Genomic DNA, 6022 nt, shown 5'->3' with positions numbered 1-6022 from the left:
AATGGTTTTGTATGCTATACAAAACAAATATCGCATTATCCAATAAGTTCAATATACTTTAATAATGAAATTGAATATATATTTATCAACAAGATAGAAAGTTCAACATTTTTTAAAATAATATTGGTGGAAATTTCGTTTTTACTTTCCGGGTCAGCTGAAAAACGATACATTTAAATCGGTAATAAATTTAAACAAATTGATAAATATGTCAATGTTCCTAATTTTTTACCAACAAAGTGAAGTACAAATAAAAGAATAAATTGTTGACAAATATGTGTTATTAAACTGTAAATGTTTTCATTTTAATTTCTCTATCTATGTTTCTTATAAGTTCATTTTCCGTTGACAAAATCTCATAATAAGAGTACCGTGACTGCACACGCACACGAACACGCTATACACTCACAGAGTACCTTACCATACCTTCCACTGCCCGTGGGAAGTGTGGTTTTACTTAATTTTATTCATTATTTTTATATTTGGAAACTTTCAAACACATATCATGGCACCTGTTAATATCTGGTGCCCCAGACTACTATTTGAGTTGTCAATATCTTCAGCTGGCTCTGCAAATACTCCATAGAAATAATACGCAAGTTACCAAGGTACAATACACGCATATACATCACATGCTATGTATAATATAAGATATAGAACAGGCATGTCCAAATCAATGCTCGTACGAGCACATTCAAACGTGCCCGGGCAACAATTTCTGCGGACAGTTAAACCACGTCTTCTACGAATAACGGAACAGATCACACTACTGTCACAGCTAGCTATGAAATCGGAATCGAACAAATGAATAAAAGAGGCTGTAGACGTAACGATCTATCATGCGATCTATCATTACTTAAATAGATTTTTTTAAAGATTTAAGGACGCTTTAATTGATTCGAACGTTCAAGGAAACTTTGGTAATTCGAAAATCCTAATTTTTTTTCAAATTTTATAGGTTTTTAGAGGATCTGAGAGAAGTATCGGGCAATCCTTTTGTTGAGTACAATTTAGTTCCCCAACGTGAAAACACTCTTTAAAGGTAGATAAGGGTTTTTTTTATTTTAAACTATAGTAAACATACAAAAATGGATAGAATAAAAATATTTAATGGTTTTGTATGCTATATAAATGAGTAAATATTAAAAAATGAGAAAACTCTTAACAACGTTATTGAAAGATTTTGCGTCAAATTTGATAAGTAAGCGCCTTTCAGAAAAATCCATTTCTTATTGGTTTATTTCCAAATGTATACCCTCCAAAACGAATTCGGAGTATAAATATAATGTTTAAAAAATTATTTTTCACAATGCTGAGTAATGCCAATTACTCAACGTCTCTATTCAGTGTATTGAAACAGCGTTAACATGAAAAATAGTTATAATTGTATTTCTTAAAGTATGCGTGTAAATGTGATTTTGTTTTTAGGTGAATTATTTAGAAATGTAGAGATGTATATGACGTTTTGTTAAAAAAAAAAAAAAAAAGAATGGTCAATCCCAGTCCTTCTCAAATGCTCAATTGCTATGCCTCGTATAGTCATGTGTCGCGTAATAGATTCTCGAAAACGATTATTGCACCATCCCTAAAAAATTAATAATTAACACTTTATGCGTTACATTTATTATAACAAGCATGACCATACGTTGGTTGGTATATTTATTATATTATGTATAGTAATATATTTATTTATAATATATTGTACTATTTATAGTACATAATTCAACATTACACTTTTTGGAATATATACCTTACAGTAGTAATATAAGATTTACAACTTTATCAATGATACATCGACATTTCTTTATCTGTATTAGAAATTATTTACAGATTTGCTCCAGTTCATACATATTCCATGAATATATTTCGAATTGTTTGGCGGTGTAGATTCCATACTTGGGAATCAACATCGATTTTTGGAAATACATCCGGAAATTTGAATGTAAACTCTCTAAATTTTGGTATCTTTTCCCCGCGAGAGTAGTATCTTCGTCATCCGTTAATGTTTCACAGTCTCGTTGAATAGTAAAGATTGCAAATTTTCGAACAGCGGTAAGATGTAAGTGACTTCGTTAAAATTATCGCTTAAAGGTTGCGTAATTAATTGGTAGAACAGTTACTGCCAAGCACGCACGTATTATCGCCTACGCTCATTTTCGCCCGTACATTGTTTAACTCTACAGGAAACTAAATAAACCGTTCATTGAGATATAGCAGTCTCGCGCGAAAGATAGTTTTCTTGGTAAAGAAAAGGTAAACAACTAAACGGGAGCAAATTAATTTTTGTAGCCGACGAGCAACGTTTCCTTTCCCCATATTAACCGATACATTATTAATTTATTGTGGTATGAAAAACCTCTACAAATAATAAATATTAGACGCAGATAGAATGTTTTGTCTGTATCTGATAAAAGCAAAGATGTAAAGCTTGCTTCAAATTGTGCCCACTGAGTGACACTGACAGTAGACTTGTTGTCAATGGAGATTAAGAAGATATAATAATGTAATAATTAAACGTTTTGGCTTTGTATGTAGGCCTTTCGCAGGGAAAATAATACAAATTTGAAAATAAAGATCTGTCACAAATAAAATGAATTATATAAAACAGAAGTTTTTTCGTTTAATGTGTAGATACAAACATGTACTTATATACTACGTTGTAGAATTGAGGTGAGAATATGTTTTTCGTTGTTTTACATTTTTCGAAATCAGGAATTTTTATGAAATTGGAGTAGGATGTAATGAAATTAATGGGTAAGGAGTGTTTAAGTCATAATTATTCTGGTTTCGAATTTGTTTACAAAGTATAGAATGGTAAAGTTTGCATTTCTTGTCTGTTTTCGCAAAATCTTAAGCCTTCCTCTGAATAATTTCTGTACAACTTTGCAGATTGTAAATGAAAATCTCAAAATGAAAATAAAATATTTGAAAATATATTTGACAATGTTAGAAGATTGGTCGAAGAACGAGAAAATTAAAATTAAATGAAATCACATTGATAAGAATTATATCTGGATAAAACACTAACCTGGAAGCACCACATATAGTATAGTAGAAGATATTTCTCGTAGAAGATTTGTTTTTAGTTTACGTTGTCTTCACAATATTGTTTAGTTAAAAAAAAGAAGAAAATGAGTAAATATTAGTATATTAATTATAAACACGATTGCATATGTATTTCAAAGTTGTTACCGTCGATAAAGAAACAAATATATTTTTCATCGTTCAATTGTAAACTTGGTGGGATTTTTTATCCTCTGCGTCCATTTACTGGGTTCAGGTAATGAATACGAATGAAATTTCCATTACAAATTGTAAACAATCGTATTGTGACTACAAGTTGGGTATTTTATACGATTATTTCAGAGTCCACACATATAAGGTGTGTCATTATAAAAGGTATGTGAAGCGTGTAAGGGCTAGGCAGTGGCACACCCATAATAAGTAAAATATAAGTAAACCAAACGATTCAATCAAATTACCTTCTGTTGTATCATCGATTTCTGCACACAATTTTATAATCTTTTTAATAAGAATATTTCTTTCTAAAATAAGGAACAGATAACACGCAGCATAAAATTAAGGGCGATAATCGAGTAATCAGTTGCTAGAAATCAATTCTGCGAACTATCACAACGAGTATATAAGATGTTTCAGATCTTTGGGTTATCCAAAGTTAATTGGTTAAGAGAACTTATGAAAAGAAACAACAAATTTGTTTCTGAGATATTCAGTTTTTTGTAGTACTTTGTACATTACATATACTGTAGAATAACTTATGTTATGTGTGTTCAGCTTGTCTGCAATTAATAGATAATAGAATGGATTTGTTTTGTTTCGTATTGATTCTCTCTACACTCACAGTAATAACGAGGTTACAAACAGAGGTCATTTATCAAGAAGGTTTATATACTTCAAGTCGTATCTTCGGAGTGTCTTGAATCTACATTTCTTACGGTCTTCTTAAATTTATATTTCTTATAGTACTTATAGTACTTATAGTTTTTACGTACAGTAATTTTTTTTGATTTTTCATAGTTCATAATATAATTTCAGAAGGCTCTTTAGAGTCAATTGCGCAAACGACAAATATGCATTTCAGGCATAGATATACAAACGCTAACGTTACATGTTCATAGGTAAATATAAAGAATTATTAACTCCCAGATTAAAATGGACAATATATAAAAACAATTCTATGTATGAATTTTACTAACCAGTTAAGTTTGCATCTAGAATTCAGAAACACCTTGTACAATTAGTTATTGGAATTGTCTTCGTCGTGTTTATCAGAAACAATTGATTTCTGGAATCAATAAAGATTGTCCGTTGTTCGAGCATAACTTTTCAATTTTAATTCCATTTTAACTTTATTTAGTAATTTGATCATTTGAACACAGTTATTGTTACTTACATTCGAATAATGGTTTATACACTAAAAGCATAAAAATACATAAAACTGTTAAATTTATATCGTATTAAGTGTTAATATGATATTACGACGGATTGTGATTTGTACACCAAGGTTTTTCTAGAAATGAGACGAACTGTTATAGGTAAAAGGTCTAGAAATAATTTTTTCTACGAAGAAATCGGTAGGTAGAGGACTGAACCAATGCAAGGACTCGCCGACGAGATCAATAAGCAACGTAAGCGGACCCTTCTTCGCAAGGCTTTCAATGCTTTCTTATAAGCAACCATCCACAGAGGTTTTACACGCGTATACTCGTCCTATCCATCCCTACACATCCAGGTGTCTGCCATTGTAAGATTGGCTGTGTACATACATGCACGTACTCAATCGTTCACGGTACGCATTCACAGGTACGTCTTCCTACGAAGGTAACAATGACTATATTGTACACAACTGTCAGAAATGCCTACGTTGTACTTATATATACCGTATAATTTAAATAAAATTCTTAGGCAGTGATACGATAATTTATATAACATTTTCTATTTGCTATAAAATCAATAGTGGATACACCACGTTTAGAAATATTTGTGTATTATTATCATTAATGTTTTGGAAATAAATGAATTATTGCATGAAAGTGTTAATTTGTACACCTCCAAAGTTTCCTGTGAATTTTATCACTTTAATTGCTCCTTTCGAAAACGCCTGTGTGCGTATAGTTTCAAATACTATAACTCTTTTCATTTTTCTAGGTAATATAATACTTGTTACATATATTCTTTTACACGAGAGAAGAGATGCAACGATTAACATAACTGTATATGTTACACATTTGTACGACAAATAAACTTAAAGTTTGCAGTGGATGTAAAAATCAGGAAACGTGAAACTTGTTTTAATTTATCATTGCATTTGTATCGTACATAGGCATGAATCAGTAATCGATACGTACTAAGTGTTTCAGTAATTTTAATACCTTGTACAACATGGTGAGTCTTTTAAAGTGTTCAGCGTTCTCCCGAACGATTAAATCATTTGAATAGATGATTCTGAAATTATTTTAAACCGCATATATCTCGTCGATGGATCAATAGAATCATTTCTTGGAACGTATCGCGCGATATTAACAAACTTTTCTACCGCGTGCGGCTAATGACAGTGTAAATGTCCAGAAAATGTTTTCTCTTTTAAATTTTAAGCAGGAAGTTGGTACGAATGCTGGCATCTAATTTCGGATTGCAGCTTTATGTATACGATTTACGTACTCGTGTCGGTTCGTCTATCACTTTATTCGAGTGGTTGTGCGTTTGTTAGAGGCACGTATTCCTAGTTGTAGGATCCTCAGCTGTTGAATAGTAAAAGTGTACACGTAGATAAGTATGAGAGTCGCGTAAAATGTAAATAGGCTCGAGGCCGATCGTCAGCCGTACCCGGTAATTCTCTATATACATATAATATTTTTAAGAACAACGAGATGCAATTTCACAAAGCTGTGTAATTTTATTAAACAATTTCTGAAATCTTCGTACAAACGAAAATGTGAAAATTGTAGAAAATGTGGCGATCGTTTTGAAAGTATAAAAGCGTTTCAATGACTTCCACTTT

The sequence above is a fragment of the Ptiloglossa arizonensis genome, chromosome 4, assembly GCF_051014685.1.
Source record: "Ptiloglossa arizonensis isolate GNS036 chromosome 4, iyPtiAriz1_principal, whole genome shotgun sequence".
Taxonomy (NCBI): Eukaryota; Metazoa; Arthropoda; class Insecta; order Hymenoptera; family Colletidae; genus Ptiloglossa; species Ptiloglossa arizonensis.
The sequence above is the reverse complement of the archived record's forward strand: the minus strand, read 5'-3'. Positions refer to the sequence as shown.